At 45.8% G+C, this 15,733-nt stretch overlaps 1 non-coding gene across 1 annotated transcript; it reads left to right on the top strand.

Moving 5' to 3' along the window:
* Window positions 1–4,756: 4,756 nt before the first annotated feature.
* TRNAT-AGU lies at window positions 4,757–4,830 on the top strand. The gene has a single exon. It is a non-coding gene; the product is annotated as a tRNA-Thr (tRNA).
* The last annotated feature ends 10,903 nt before the right edge of the window (window positions 4,831–15,733 follow it).

The raw sequence follows: 15,733 nt of genomic DNA, 5'->3' as shown, positions 1-15,733 counted from the left end.
ATTTGAAGACAAGAGCTTGTATTTGTGACTGAGGAATTGATGAAAAACCAGAGGGAAGGACATAAAACAGACATTGAAGGGGAATTTGTGTGTTGGAGGTTAGGATTTTTCCTTTCTTTTCCTTTCTCTCAGGGAATTTCTATGTATTGCTTTGTTATTGATAAATAAGAAAACAAACATTCTTTGTTAGCACAATAAAGTACAATTAGGGTAAGTGGGCTTGATTTTAATCCTAGTTTCTCCAGATCATTTTTCCTCATATGCTTTTGAAGAAAGCCATTCCCAGTGCCAGCAGCCTTGCTCAGAATGATCTCCTGAGCCTCCATCCAATAAGCTCATTTTGAAGTCAGTAACAGGAAAACCATGATGTCAATTTAGGGCACTGGTACCATTTTAAGAAGGAAGGATGCAACAACAGAGATGTCAAATCAACTGTTAAAAATATTGATGGCATTAAATAAACTCAACCAATTTAGCTTTGCATTCTTAAAGCAATAGTCACAGAGAGTCTGCCACCAGACTCTGTAACAAAATTGTCTTTGAGGAATGAGGAATTACTTTGGATGGGAAATTCAATCTGAAACACCACAAGGTTTCTTTTAAATTGCAGTGACTACAGCAGTGTTTCCTGTAAGAGATGCTCATAGTCTTTTCCTCCTCTGTAGATCTCAGGAAGCACTAGAGTTCTGGAACATCCAGATTTCTTTTCTGACTGCTTTGAGAATTGGACTTTAATCTAGAATTTTTTAGTCTTTTCCCTCCAAATATTTGAGTTGAAATTTATGCATAGAGGTAGATGGATGCTTTTTTTTTTTTAATGAAAAATGGGTGGGGTTTTTTTTTTTTGTTTTTGTAATGTATTAAAATGCAGGTGGGTTGTAGCTGCTGAAAAATTTCTCATTAAACTGCTTTTAGCAGAGAAACCACCTGGTCATTTGTTCCCTAATAACTTGGGTTCAGTCCTGCACAATGACCTTTCAATAAGGCTTTAAGCCTGTGCTGGCTGTGAGATTGTAAGCAGCTCCAGAGAGTTCACAGAACTGTTTGTGTGGTTAAAATTCAGAATATGCTTCTGATGCTTTGCTGGATGGAGACAGGGATCTCAAAGCTGCAGGATGCTCTTTGAGAGATTTGTAATGGTTACAAAAGCTCACTCTTCCTGTGTTCATGTGTCGGGGGACAGCAATGCAATGCCAGACTGCTGCTTTGCTGCTGGCAGTCACTACCTGTGCAAAGAAACCTGGGACAAAAGCTTACAAATATGGGATGTAAAGACAGGAGAATTTTAATGTCATGAACCTGTTTCCTTGAACCAAGCATTTGAGACCTCTGTTATGTTGGGTCTCACCTCCAGATTGGGATGAGCCCGAAAGATGGAAAAGTCTCTGCTCCAACCCGTGCCTTCAAAGAAAGACTCAGTAGTCTTCTGTTGTCCGGTCTCAAGGTTGTTCATAGTTGTTTATCTAAAAGATTCTTCTCCTGAACTGCTGTGGCCCGTTCAGCAGCTCAGACAAAGGCACACTGCCCTCCCAGGGGCTGGTGCCATCTTTTATATCACACATTACTGTTACATGTTTATGCTTTTTCCCCAATGCCTACTATCTATATTGAATGGTGACTTTCTACTCTAGACCAATCTGTGAGTGCCAACATCACCAAAGACATGGAGGCTAGGAAGGAGAAAGGAGGAGGACAGGGCACACCCAAATCCCTCCATCTTAGAATCCCTGACCCCCATGTACAAAACTTGGACCCCTGCGTACAAGGCTTAAACCCCCCTGTGCAGCACCCAAAAACTCTTTCCTTCACTTCATGACTACTTCTACTACAATACCTAACTTATGTGGCTTGTAGTTCTTCATACAGAGTTGGTGATTTGCTCCATGGGCTAAGATCAAAACCCCACGTGTGTCTTTGGCTGCTGCCAGGGTCTCTGAGCCCTCTGCCAGCGGCTCTGGCCATCCAGGGCACCCAGAGGGATGTCCTGGGTTGCCACACTGTTAATTGCTCTTTTTTTAGCCAAGATGGAGAGGTATCTCAGTAGTAGTGGGTGATGTATCTCAACACCTACCTGTTGGACATCTCAGATACACCTCGAGTGACCACTCTCATCATGCAGGTAATTAATTCATCATTTGCAGGAAAACGTGTTTAATTATGAGGCATTTATGTCCCTCTAAATAAGTAAATTGAAGTTGATGGTTTGGGTTCTGTCTTCACGAGACAACAGGCAGATTTGCTCTATGCATCAAGAAGTATAATAAGAACATAATGGAGTAAAAGCACAGCAGCACGTTAAAAGATTAACTCGGCACTCACAGATACTCTCCTAACATTAACCAGTTAAAAAACCCTCCTTCAGTAAACACTGCACTGATCTGTAATAATTAGGAAAATGTGTATGTATTTGTTAGTACCCACAGCCCAGAGCACACATGGCAGTAATACACACCTGAAAAATTTCATGGATACGCTCAGCTGCTTTGAAGGAGCACAGAACTACCATATTTGAAGCAGATGATACTTATGATTCGATAGCAAGACAAGGCAGCATCTGTAACTCAGATGAATAAAGAGAAATAATCAGATTGCCCGGTTTGCCTGTGTCAGAGTGGAAGTGGTGGGGAGCTGTTTCTTCCTGCCCTAGTTTCATTACTGGATCAGAGACAGCTCTTGGTCCCTCCACAACATGAAATCAGTGTTACTGCAAACCACTGCTGCTCTGAACAGCTGCTCCTCTTCACTGCCAGGGGCTCAGGTGAATTTTTACACTGTGATGTAGTTGGCTGTTTTCTTTTGCAACTTCAGACCTGAATGCTGTAGTGAAGATGACTCCTGTGCTGCTGCCACCAGATCGATCTGGGCTCACACCCTAGTGGTGCCGGTTGAGCTGGGCAACTCAAGTAACTGAATAGCAGTTCCATGGGGAAAAAGCTACCTGTGGCTTGGGGACGCACAAACACAGATAGGTTTGTGAGTATTGAACCTGAAAGCATGCTTCGCACACTGAACTCTCCTTTGGTTTTATTCACAGTTGAACTAACAATTCTGAAAGTGCCTGTATTTTAATTTTTGAACAAGATATCTCCTTAATTTTCTAAATCAATACATTTTTAATGCATGTTTTCCATTTAATTGTGTGTTGGAGGTGAGATTTTTCTTTTTTTAATCTCTCAGGGACTTTTCTCCCATTTGTTGCCTAAGAGATGGTAGCGATGATACTCGAGAGACAGAAGATGTGGCTGGGAGGAGGAGGAGTGCAGCTGACTGCAGTCTCCTAGCTGTGGGGCTTTCCCTTGGGAAGTGCAGCGATCCCTGGAGATTTTGGCTGGGATTCAGGGGCTGGGCTCAGCCCCTCACTCAGATCAGAGTGCACAGGAATGGTTTTGGTGCCAGACCTGCTGCCCAGAGGATTTGCTGCCACTGCAGAGTTTTCATCCTGCTCTGATTCTACTCCCCCTACTAACTGTTACTCTCGCAAGAGCAGCTCTTGGATCGGGACCTTTTCCAACCCCGACCCCTTCCCGGCGGGAGCGTCGCCCGGCCTGCTGCAGCCCAGCCCTATTGTTTTTCTGCCGCTGCTGCTTGGGGTTTTTGGCTCCATTTTAACGCAACTCCCCGCAGGTTCTGGCACGGCTCCGGAGCCTTGGCCGCGCCCCGTGCTGCCCCTGCCGAGGCCGCGCCGCGGCCACTCCGCCATGCTGAGGCAGCGCGGGCCCCTGCGGCGGGGCACAGGAAACCCCCTGTCCCTCCCTCCCTCCCTCCCGCCACAGCGCCCCCTGCAGCCGCGGGGGAGCCACGGCCCGGCCGGCAGCCACAGCGCCCCTGGCGGCGGCGCCCGCAACTGCGGCCGGGCAGGCGCGGCCGGGTGTGAGGGCCGGCTCGGGGCGCTGCTGGTTCGGCCCGGCCTTATCGGCGTGATAAACACCCGCACCCTCCTGTGGACATTAAACAAGTTTAATCAACGACTGTAGGAGACAAGGACCACACAGCAAAGGTTGTTACAGCCAGGTGCATCTTGGCACTCAGCCAGGAGCACCCTGTTTTCTTGGGGATACCCCTTAAATACCTTTTCCTTACATCAGCCTGCTGCATATTCATAGACCCTCATGCATAGCAAACTTTCCCCCAAACTAGTTTACATGTTCTGAGAACTGTTTAGCCTGGCTCCTCCTTGGGCCCACCTTTTCAGAGCACGCAGATTCCTGGGGTGTGGGTTTAGTCCTTTTTTATCCCCTCCGGTTTTGGGCCTCGGTGCACGCTGCCTTCAGAGGCGAGTGCTGATGGCTGGCAGATGTGTCCAGGTGTGCTCATCCTGTGTGCACTGGGTGTTATCCCATCCCAGCAGGCATTGTAACACAAGCACACTGGTACCAGCTATTGCACTGCTGTGTCTAAGCTTAATTAACAACAGAAATAAAAACTATATACCAAAGTTACTTTAACACCCCACATGGAACACAGTTTAATATTTGCAAAAAGCCAATATTATAATATGTATCTATAACACCACGAACCGCGGCCAGCTGAGGCACTGAAGGATGAGGCAGGGCTGGAGCTTTGGAGGCAGTCTCGCCTATAAATGTCTGAAAAGCGGCCATTTATGCCTTTTCCTCCGCTCTCTACGTGTGTTGTGCCAAAGCCAGAGCGGGCGCGTGTGCGGTTCGCGGTCTCGCCTGGGCCGGAGCAGGCCCGGCAGCAGGCCCGGCCCGCGCAGCGCTCCCTTAATGCCGCACTGAGCCGCCGCTCACCGCGCGGCGCCGTGGCTTAGTTGGTTAAAGCGCCTGTCTAGTAAACAGGAGATCCTGGGTTCGAATCCCAGCGGTGCCTGCGCCGGCGGGCCGGCTTTTTGACCCCGCGCTGTTTTACCGGCCGGGGTCGGGCCGGGACCCGCCGCGGCCAGGGGGAAACAGCCGAGGGTGCGCGGGGGGTGAGTAAATACAACAAACAAACAGCTGTGGGTGTGAGTAACTACAACAAACAAACAGCCGAGGGTGCGCGGGGGGTGAGTAAATACAACAAACAAACAGCTGTGGGTGTGAGTAACTACAACAAACAAACAGCCGAGGGTGCGCGGGGGTGAGTAAATACAACAAACAAACAGCCGAGGGTGCGCGGGGGGTGAGTAACTACAACAAACAAACAGCTGTGGGTGTGAGTAACTACAACAAACAAACAGCTGTGGGTGTGAGTAACTACAACAAACAAACAGCCGAGGGTGCGTGGTGGGTGTGAGTAAATACAACAAATAGCCGAGGGTGCGTGGTGGGTGTGAGTAAATAAAACAAACAGACGAGGGTGTGAGTAAATACAACAAACAACCCGTGGGTGTGTAAATACAACAAATAGCCGTGGGTGTGCGGTGAGTGTGTGTAACTACAACAAACAGCCCGTGGGTGTGTGGTGGGTGTAACTACAACAAACAGCACGATGGGTGGGTGTGTAACTGCAGCAAACACCCTGTGGGTGGGCAGTGTGTGTGTGTGTAAATACAACAAACAGCACGGTGGGTGTGTGTGTGTATAAGTACAACAAACAGCCCGTGAGTGTGTGTAAATACAACAAACACCCCAGTGTGTGTGTGTGTGTGTGTGTAAATACAACACCCTGCTGTGTGTGTGTAAATACAACAAACACCCCAGTGTGTGTGTGTGTGTGTGTGTGTGTGTGTAAATGCAACAAACACCGCTCTGTGTGTGTGTGTGTAAATACAACACCCTGCTGTGTGTGTGTAAATACAACAAACACCCCAGTGTGTGTGTGTGTGTGTGTGTGTGTAAATGCAACAAACACCGCTCTGTGTGTGTGTGTGTAAATACAACAGCCCGTGGGTGTGTGTGTGTAAATACAACAAACACCCCAGTGGGTGTGTGTGTGTAAATACAACAGCCCGTGTGTGTGTGTGTAAATACAACAAACACCCCAGTGTGTGTGTGTGTGTAAATACAACAGCCCGTGGGTGTGTGTGTGTAAATACAACAAACACCCCAGTGGGTGGGTGTGTGTAAATACAACAGCCCGTGGGTGTGTGTGTAAATACAACAAACACCCCAGTGGGTGTGTGTGTGTAAATACAACAGCCCGCTGGGTGTGTGTGTGTGTAAATACGGACACGCAGGAACAGCTGGCAGCTGGACGTTCAGGCTGTCTCCCGTTTGCCTTATTGGGAAGCTGTTTTCCAGGAGTGTTTATGCACACAGAGTCAGGACAATGCCTCTCACCATTTACTTTCTAATTGCCGCGTGTTCAGTAGCCCCTCGGGCAACCAAAGCTGGTACTGCCTGGATCTCTTGCCCTTACAGCTGGAGTGCCTGCTGACTCCGTGGCTGCTGCTGAGGCTTTTTGCTGTCCATCAGCACTGACACCTGCCTTCGCCTCTTTGCTGCTACTGTCGCATTAAGTCTGGCTTTTCCAAGCGAGACTTGCAGTAAGCACTCTGTGCTCCCACATCATTGGTGACACAGCAGAGGGACAAAGGAGTTTTCCTAGAAACCTTGAAAAACCTTGCTCTCTTAGGCATGGGAATTAGGTTCAGCCAAAATACTCCAAATTTGTGTTACTCTAAAGAAAGGCAGAATCCACCCCTAAACCTAAAGATAAAAGGCTTAAAACCCATTAGTACAAGTTCCAGCCTAGCAACCATATCCTTCAGGTGGTTCTTTTGTACTCACACGGCAGTGATAGGAGTAAATGGATTCACAGCCACATCTGGAGATCAGTTTTTAGGACTCAGATCAGCACCCAAATCACAGTTGTCAGTCACCTGAAATGTAATGTATAAGGCTTAATGTCCAGGATGAACATTTTGGTTATAAGGTTTACCTGCAGGAATCTTTCTTTCAGTAGCACTTACTATAAAAATGCAGGCTAGATAGTATTTGATGCATCATAAGTAAACCATAATTGCAAACCATGATATATTTTTAAAAACTTAGAATAGCTTTGGACTAACCTCCCATAGGTTGATATTATCCAAAAGAAAACAAGAAGAACTAGACAACTGGAAAGTGCAAATTAAGGAAGATTTGGGAAAAGAAGCTGCAGTGAATGCAGCCAATGAAACAGACTTGTTCTCAGCTCTTGCACAGGAGAAGATTACTTGGGCATGCTTTGCTTTGAATAGTTGTACCTGCTGTGTGAGGTTAAACTCTGCTAGTTTCCAGCTAGGTTCTGTTCTTTGGCTTGTAGATGAGAACCACCAATATGATGAGTTCTAGGCATTTGTAAAAAAATTGTTAATTTTTGCTCTTTTGTACTGCATCAGCAGGAATAGCACGATGAGCCAGCCAAGATGGCACTGGAAGGGCCATCTCACCTCCTGCATTAACATGGGCACCCTAAAAACAGCCTGAAAACTCAAACTTGACTGCTTTGAAACCTCAACAGATGAGAGAAATTAGAGAGCAATGCCCAGCCGTGGGAATTTGGCTCAGGCAAGAGCTGGATCCTGCCCCTGGGCCGGGGCAGCCCTGGCTGTGTGGGGGCACTGGGCACGGAGAGGCTGAGAGCAGCTGCAGGAAGGGACCTGGGGCTCCTGGCAGGGGCCACTTGCAGCTGAGCCAGCAGTGCCCTGGCAGCCAGCAGGGACATCCCTGTCCCGGGCCATCAGCCCCAGCACTGCCAGGCCAGGGGGGATTGTTCTGCTCTGCCCTGGGGCGGCCTCACCTCCAGTGCTGGGGGCAGTTTGGGGCATCGGGGCACGAGAAAGACAGGAAGCCATTGGAGAGTGCCCAAAGGAGCCCGTGAGGATGGGGAAGGGTGTGCAGGGGAAGCCCTCAATGAGGAGCTGCTGAGGGCACTTGGTGTGTTCAGCCTGGAGGAGACTGAGGTCAGACCTCGTTGGGGTCTTCAACATCCTCACTACGGGGCAGCATGAGGGCAGCTACCAACCTGTGCTCTGTGACCAGGGACAGGACCCCAGGAAGCAGCATGAAGATGAAGCAGGAGAGGTTTAGGATGGCTATCAGGAAAAGATTTTTTCCCCCAGGAGGCGGTCAGGCACTGGAACAGCCTCCCCAGGAAAGTGATCTCAGCTCCAAGCCTGTCATAGCTCAAGAAGTGTTTCGACAATCCTCTCAGGCACAGGGTGGAATTGTTGGGGTGTCTGTGCGGGGGAAAAAGTTGGAGTCTATGATCCCAATGGATCCCTTCCAGTTCAGCATATTCTATGATTCTATGAAAATGTTTGAAGAAGAAGGGCAAAATCAGAAGCTGAATTGGTTCATGAGCACAGACCTGATTTGTCTGGATTTAGCAAGACTCTGCTTTTGTACATTAGTCAGAAATACTTAGCCCCAGCCCCTGTTAAGCCCCACCTTCTGAAATCCCCAAATTTCAAGGATGATCTATATACTTACATGAGAATTAACGCTATAAGACAATATTGAAGTAAATTAAGTGAATTATCCTTCAATCTAGGCATTTTTTGCCTAGATTGAAGGATATATAAAAACATCATACAGTTGCTTGTTTTGGCTCAACCTTGGACTTTTTAAGTATGTATTTATGAAATGCCCTCATCTGAGCTCTGAGCTTTTTCTGACTGCCCAGAGTGTGTTACTGAAGGGCCTGCTGGGCTGAGCAATTTGCTGTATTTCCTATTTAGCAATCAACACTAATAAGAAATGTGATACTCCACCATGCCTGTTCTGCTGTAACAACATCTCAGCGTGCAGTTATTTCCAGGATTTGTTACCAGTCTTTTCCTTGGAGATGAAAAGGATCCTTTCAAACTGCAATATGTCACCCTAAAAAGGTGTAAGTCCATCTGCTTTCTTTGTTCATTTTTCCCAATGTTTTACACTAGCTCTGTGCAAATTGCAAGGAGGAAGGGTAAGTGCTGTCTAACGAATGGCAAAATTCCATTTTCTCCAAAAAGGTTGGGTTTTTTGAGTATCCTGAAATGGGGAATGTGGGCAGACTTCAATTTGCAGATGGAAAGGTCTATCCTTGTTGGATTTGGTCTTGATTTCGGCTGAGCACTACATCACTCACTTGTTTTCCTTGCCAAAGTGGGCAACTGGACTATTCAGTCAATCCAGCCAACCTCAGTGAAACTATTCCTTGACAATTTCTTTTTCTTTTTCCCCAACATTAAAGCTTCAGGTGTCCTCCTTCTGTAACAGGTAATATTTAGTTCCTAAGATGAGAGTAGGGGGAGAAACCCAAGGAAAATACCAATGGGGATTGTGTAAAGAGCTTTAATGCTTTTGATTAAAAAAAAACTCTGTTAGAACATCAAAATACTGATAATGCCAAAAAGATTCAGTACACACCGCAACAGTACTGTTTAACATTGGACTTTCTCCAAAGTTTTTTAAGGTAGTTTAAAACTGCTAAACAAATCACTAACTCTTAAGCTAAATGCATATATTGAGTGTGTGTGGGGATTTTTTTTCTTTTGCATTTATTTGTGGAAATAGACCAGAAGAAGGCTGCTTAACTCTAAAGTAGGATTGTAGTAACAAATTTGTGAATGTTGTTGAAATTGCATTAAAGCTTATTCGTGGTGTGCCAGGTAGCAGGCAGTAACAGCTGTCTTTGCATAAATATTTGCTTTTTTATTTGTAATGAGAGCTGAATAAGCTTCCTTCTCCCACCTCTCACCCAAATGCTTTGTCATCACATCACTATCCAGAGAGGTAAAGCAGTTGTACTCTGTGTATAATTATATTATCAACTGCTTCAAAATACAGCATGTGCTTACAGGCCCCTGGCCCTTATGCTACTGGTATTTGCAAGGCTGTATTTGAAATCCATGTATGCTCAGCTGTGATCTGTTTAATTTCCAATGAGCAGGAGCACCTGCTCAGAGTAGCCCAGGGCATCACCAGACCTGTCCTTGTCCCTCAGCTGCCCTTTGGCTCTGCACACACTGCTCTTAACTTTCCATCTCTTTTGCCATCTGCAAAATTACCATAATACCTACTGCTCTCACAGAGGTGCTGGGAGAGTTAATGAATGTAGTATGAAGCACTCTGAGCTCTCAGATAAAATCAATGTTATTAACATCATGGTTTTGTTTTTCTCCTCAGTGAGTTCAGGTCATGCTGGGACCAGGCCTTTTCAATGATGCTGGCAGCATTCACAGATGCAGTTAGACTGTTTCTGAGAAAAGGGGCCTGACTGACTTCATCTCATTGATGAGACAGAAAAACCACTTGCACATAAAACTTTTGAAATTTTTAAATAGGGCAGTTCATTGACAATTTAGCATGTAGGGCTGTTTTAGCCTTCTTATTGAAGGTTCTTATCAACTGTTAAGATTATTTTATGTTTATCCACAGAAATATATGAAATACATGTTTTTACAGGCCAGTTTTTTTCTGACAAGATACTTCTACTTTAATCTCTCGAAATATTGCAACATTTTACATGAAGGTGTGTGATTATGATATCAATATATGATTGGTATTACCTGAGAAGGGTTAAGGGTAATATGTAGGTTATGATGAGTATTTAAGAAACACTTTAGAATCTTTCCAATTGCAACATTTATTGATGCCAAATGTAAACCAAATGGCCACAGTCTGTAAGAAAGTAGTTGAATACCCAATTTATGTTCCCATTACGACTGCCTCCTTCAAATGGAAGCTTAAAATGCTCTCCATTATCTATCAGTCCCGGCTCACCAGGGAGGTCCCAGAGGACTGAAGGTGCCAGTGTGATGCCAATCCAACAAGAACAGGAAGGAGGCTCCAGGAAACTCCGGGCCTGTCAGCCTGGCCTCAGTGCCTGGCAAGGTTATGGACCAGATCACCCTGAGTGCCATCACAGGGCACCCACAGGATGGCCAGGCGATCAGAAACAGCTGGCACAGCTTTAGGAAGGGCAAGTCCTTCCTGACCATCTGATCTTCTTTTATGACCAAGGGACCTGCCAATAGATGAGAGAGAGAGAGGCCGTGGATGTGTCTGCCTGGACTGCAGCAAAGCCTTTGGTACTGTCTCACTGCATTCTCCTGGAGAAGCTGGCAGCTCCTGGCTTGGACAGGAGCATCTTCACTTGCTCAAACCTGGCTGATGGCCTGGCTGATGGAGAGGTGGTGGATGGAGCTATATCCAGTTGGCAGCTGGTCAGTACTGGAGTCCTCCAGGGCTCAGTACAGGGGGCAGTGCTGCTTATTATCTTTATTGATGATGTGGATGAGGGAATCAAGTGTACCCATGGATGATGCCAGGCTGGTCAGAGGATGGATCTGCTGGAGGACAGGAAGGCTGCAGAGGGCCCTGGACAGGATCCTTGGGCTGAGAGCACTGCCATGAGGTTAAACAGGCTGGATCCTTGGGCTGAGAGCACTGCCGTGAGGTTAAACAGGCTGGATCCTTGGGCTGAGAGCACTGCCGTGAGGTTAAACAGGCTGGATCCTTGGGCTGAGAGCACTGCCACGAGATTAAACAGGCTGGATCCATGGGCTGAGAGCACTGCCACGAGGTTAAACAGGCTGGATCCATGGGCTGAGAGCACTGCCATGAGGTTAAACAGGCTGGATCCTTGGGCTGAGAGCACTGCCGTGAGGTTAAACAGGCTGGATCCATGGGCTGAGAGCACTGCCATGACATTAAACAGGCTGGATCCATGGGCTGAGAGCACTGCCACGAGGTTAAACAGGCTGGATCCTTGGGCTGAGAGCACTGCCACGAGATTAAACAGGCTGGATCCATGGGCTGAGAGCACTGCCACGAGGTTAAACAGGCTGGATCCATGGGCTGAGAGCACTGCCATGAGGTTAAACAGGCTGGATCCTTGGGCTGAGAGCACTGCCGTGAGGTTAAACAGGCTGGATCCATGGGCTGAGAGCACTGCCATGACATTAAACAGGCTGGATCCATGGGCTGAGAGCACTGCCATGACATTAAACAGGCTGGATCCATGGGCTGAGAGCACTGCCATGAGGTTAAACAGGCTGGATCCATGGGCTGAGAGCACTGCCATGAGGTTAAACAGGCTGGATCCTTGGGCTGAGAGCACTGCCGTGAGGTTAAACAGGCTGGATCCTTGGGCTGAGAGCAGTGCCAGGAGGTTAAACAGGACCAAGTGTCAGGTGGTACACTTTGGCCACACTAGCCCCCTGCAGCTCCCAGCTGTGGAAAGAGTGGCTGGGAAGCTGACTGAGAGTGTCTGAACCTGAGCCCAGGTGTGCCCAGGTGGGCAAGAGGCCAATGGCACCTGGCCTGGATCAGCAATGGTGCAGCCAGCAGGAGCAGGGCAGTGCCTGCCCCTCTGTGCTGGGCACTGCTGAGGCCACACCTCGAGAGCTGTGTCCCTTTCTGGGCCCCTCAATTCCAGAAGGTCACTGAGGTGCTGGAGAAGTGCAGAGAAGAGAAGGGAAGTTGATTAAGGGTCTAGAGAATAAATCTGATGAGAAGTGGCTGAGAGAACTAAGGGAGCTGGGGAGGGCTCAGTCTTGAGCAAAGGAGGCCTGGGGGAGCGTTGTCCCTCTCTAACCACCCTGACAGGAGGCTGTGGTGAGATGGGGATTGGGCTCTCCTCGCAGACAAGCAGTGACAGGACAAGGAGACACAGGCTTAAGCTGTGCCAGGGAGGTTAAGCTGGACATGAGGAGGAATTTCTTCACAGAAGGGGCTGTTAAACATTGGAAGGCACTGCCCAGGGAGGTGGTGGAGCCACCATCTCTGAAGGTGTTCAGGGACCAGCTGGGCGTGACACTCGGTGCTCTGGTCTGGTTGACAAGGTGGTGCTTGGTCCAAAGCTTGATGCAATGATCCCAGAGATCTCTTACAACCTGATTGGTTCTGTGATTCTCTGAAGTTAACACCTGGTAAAGACAGGGGATCCTTTCAAGTTAAGTATGATAAACTGTAACCTTTTGTAAAAGGATTTTACAGGAGCTCACATATTCCCCTGACCAATCTATATGACAGACACAAATCCCCAGAATTGTTAACTGGTCTCTGGTCTTTTTATCCACAAAGCACACAGTGTTCTATAGTTTTAGAGCTATAGTGAATCTCTGAAATCATATTAAGGTGGAACCAAATAATCATTTAATTGCCAGCAGCAAGAATCCTGTTAAATTATTTGAGCAGGAAGAGCAAATCTACCTGCCTTTGAAAATTTGTGATAAAGTTAATGGTGTAAGTTCTTCAGCAGCAATTGTTTAGGTCATCTCTGGATATAACACATAGGTAATTTAACCATGATTTTTTTGAATTGTTCCTAAGTTGCACTGTGTTTTCTTAATCATTGCATGTTTTCCTTAATTTTCTAACTTGTGTGGGCAAGGACAAAATACACAAGATACAAATTCATAAAGAAGTCAGGAGGATCTGGATTGTTCATGCATAATCTGTGACCAGAGCCTCATGTCAGCCATACAGAGCAGCCACGAGCTCCACAAAAAGATTTTCAGCTTAGAAAAGCACAGTTTAAATAACCACCTATGTACTTTTATGTATTTAGAAGCTATTTCTATGATGCCTGCCTTTGACTTGCTCTTGCATGGTTTAAATGAAAGACACTCAAAATGCATGCCAAAAGAACTTGTTTGGTTTGAACCTGAAGCAGGCTCAAACCAGTGCTCTGGCCAGAATGTGCTTTTTGGTTTTCGTGTGACACTCTCATGTTTTACGAGTTGAACATGAAGTCTTGTCTTGAATTAGTCTAACAAAACATTTTCCATCTGGAATGGAAAAGACCGTAATTCCAATCTTTCATGAAAGCCTTACAAATTAACTTGGGAACAATAAATAAAAGATCTTTTCATGTATGTAAATGGAAGAGAATTTTGTGTCCTAGCAGCTTCTCATGATTTCTCCTAATGATGGCAAATTTATTGAGATGAGAAAGAGAGGAGCAAGGAATCTGCCTGCCTGTATGTTTCCTCTTGTTGTCTAAAAGCAGCTGCATCACTAGAAAAAGTGTTCTAATGACAATTTTTTTTTTTTCAATAAGAGACTAAACTGCTTTATAGAGTTCTGGATTGAGACAAATTACTTTTAAAGCCCTGAAATTAAATTTTGAAATGTGTCAACTTAGAATCTAGCTTTGTTTTCAGCTGCTGTTGATGCAGGTTTTTTCTTTTGGTGTCTAACTGACATACTGGGTGAACACTTAATAAATAAGTTGCACATAAGGTGATGGAAAAATATTATATATTGCCATACTTTCTTTGACTTAATCGTAGCCTATGCAGTATCTCTAAGAATCTGTAGAGAATAAATTTAAGTTATGCTGATAGGTATATTTTTAATAAGCTTTTACCCTAGACAGTTGCCAGAATGTGATCTGTATCTGTTATTGATTAATAGTTGAATTAGAAACATGAAACTAACCTGTTCTTGAGAATCAGCTCCTGGGATTCTATCAAGCTGCAATGAAGAATAGCATGTGAAATAATATATTAGCAGCTTAATATTTAAATAAAAATACGAAGTGGTGGAATAGAAAGCCAGTATCTGGCAATTGAAAGAATTCTTAAAGTGCCAGAATTGCTACAGAAGGTCTTTAACTTGTGTGCTCTTGTGATTAATAATTTTCTTAGGCATTTCACAGCCAGCTTGCTCTGTGAAATTGTATCCAGAACTTACCACAATAACAGCTAAGTATTACTTAACATAAGAAAATATCTAGACTCAAGTTGAATCAGACTGACAGTGTATCTGGCCCAGTGTCCTTTCTAATAACCATGGCCAACAGCACGTCGAGGGCAGAACATAGGCACAGGGCAAACAGGCTGCAGTATTTTGCCAGAATACCCTGCCAGCCTCTGGTGATTTCCAGCTCAGGGTCTTGAACTTTCAAATACAGCTCTGATCAAATTTAATTTTCATTCCTCCGTGTCTGTGAATAGGGAAAAGTGAAGTGACTCCTGCAGGCAGATTTGCTTATTGGAGATACATTTTATCAAAGTGGCAGTTGCCTAAAGAAGGGAAGTTAGAGGCTGCCAAATGTTTAGTGGCTGTTTATTACAACGCTGACTGTAGGCTTGGGGGAAGATATCTCCAGTTTGCCTGGGAGCTGCCATTGCTGCCTGCACCTTATTCACAAAGACTTGGGTGAAAACATTTGACAAAAACATCAAGTGAAGCCACACTGCCTGTTACCCCCCGTTTGTAGGACTGCTTTTTTGTCTTTCCTGACGTGCTGTGCTGTGATGTGTCATTCTTCAGCAGGCATGTCAGCTACATGGTGTCATGGCTGTACGATGTGATGTCTGTATCGTGGAAGGGTTTGCCACAGTGTCAGCTCTGGATTTTGGGGGAGAGGGAGGGGGAGAACTGTTTGGGATACTGCAGCCTGCATTTTGGAAAACAAAGACATTTCCCAGTTATTCCTTTGCTGCCTGTAGAAAATACTGATACAGATGGTTTAATTTGTAAGTAATTTGCAGAACTTATACCTGTTGCTTGTAAGCTTGTTTTAAGGTTTTCATTGTTCTTACAAAGTAAGCAATGACATCAGAGTGTTTTACTGAGAAAAAAGTGTCTTGCCTCCATCAGCCAGCAGAGAAGTCCCTGATGCATTTTGCTATTGATGTTTACAGCCGAGATGTTTACAGAGATGGTGGATATCCCATAGTGTCACTTAAAAGACAAAATATGCAACACAGGCCAGGAGGAGAGAAAGCAAGAGGACACTGAGCAGTTTAGATTCTTTAGGACCTGTGCTGCTCCATTCTCCAGGCAGCCTAGCTCCTAAATTCACCAGATTAAAAGAAAGAGTTTTTGAATGCTTCACTGTATTTTGGTTCATAATGAAACACAAGTTTGTT

This window comes from Motacilla alba, chromosome 11 (genome assembly GCF_015832195.1).
Source record: "Motacilla alba alba isolate MOTALB_02 chromosome 11, Motacilla_alba_V1.0_pri, whole genome shotgun sequence".
NCBI lineage: Eukaryota > Metazoa > Chordata > Aves > Passeriformes > Motacillidae > Motacilla > Motacilla alba.
The sequence above is the reverse complement of the archived record's forward strand: the minus strand, read 5'-3'. Positions and strand labels throughout refer to the sequence as shown.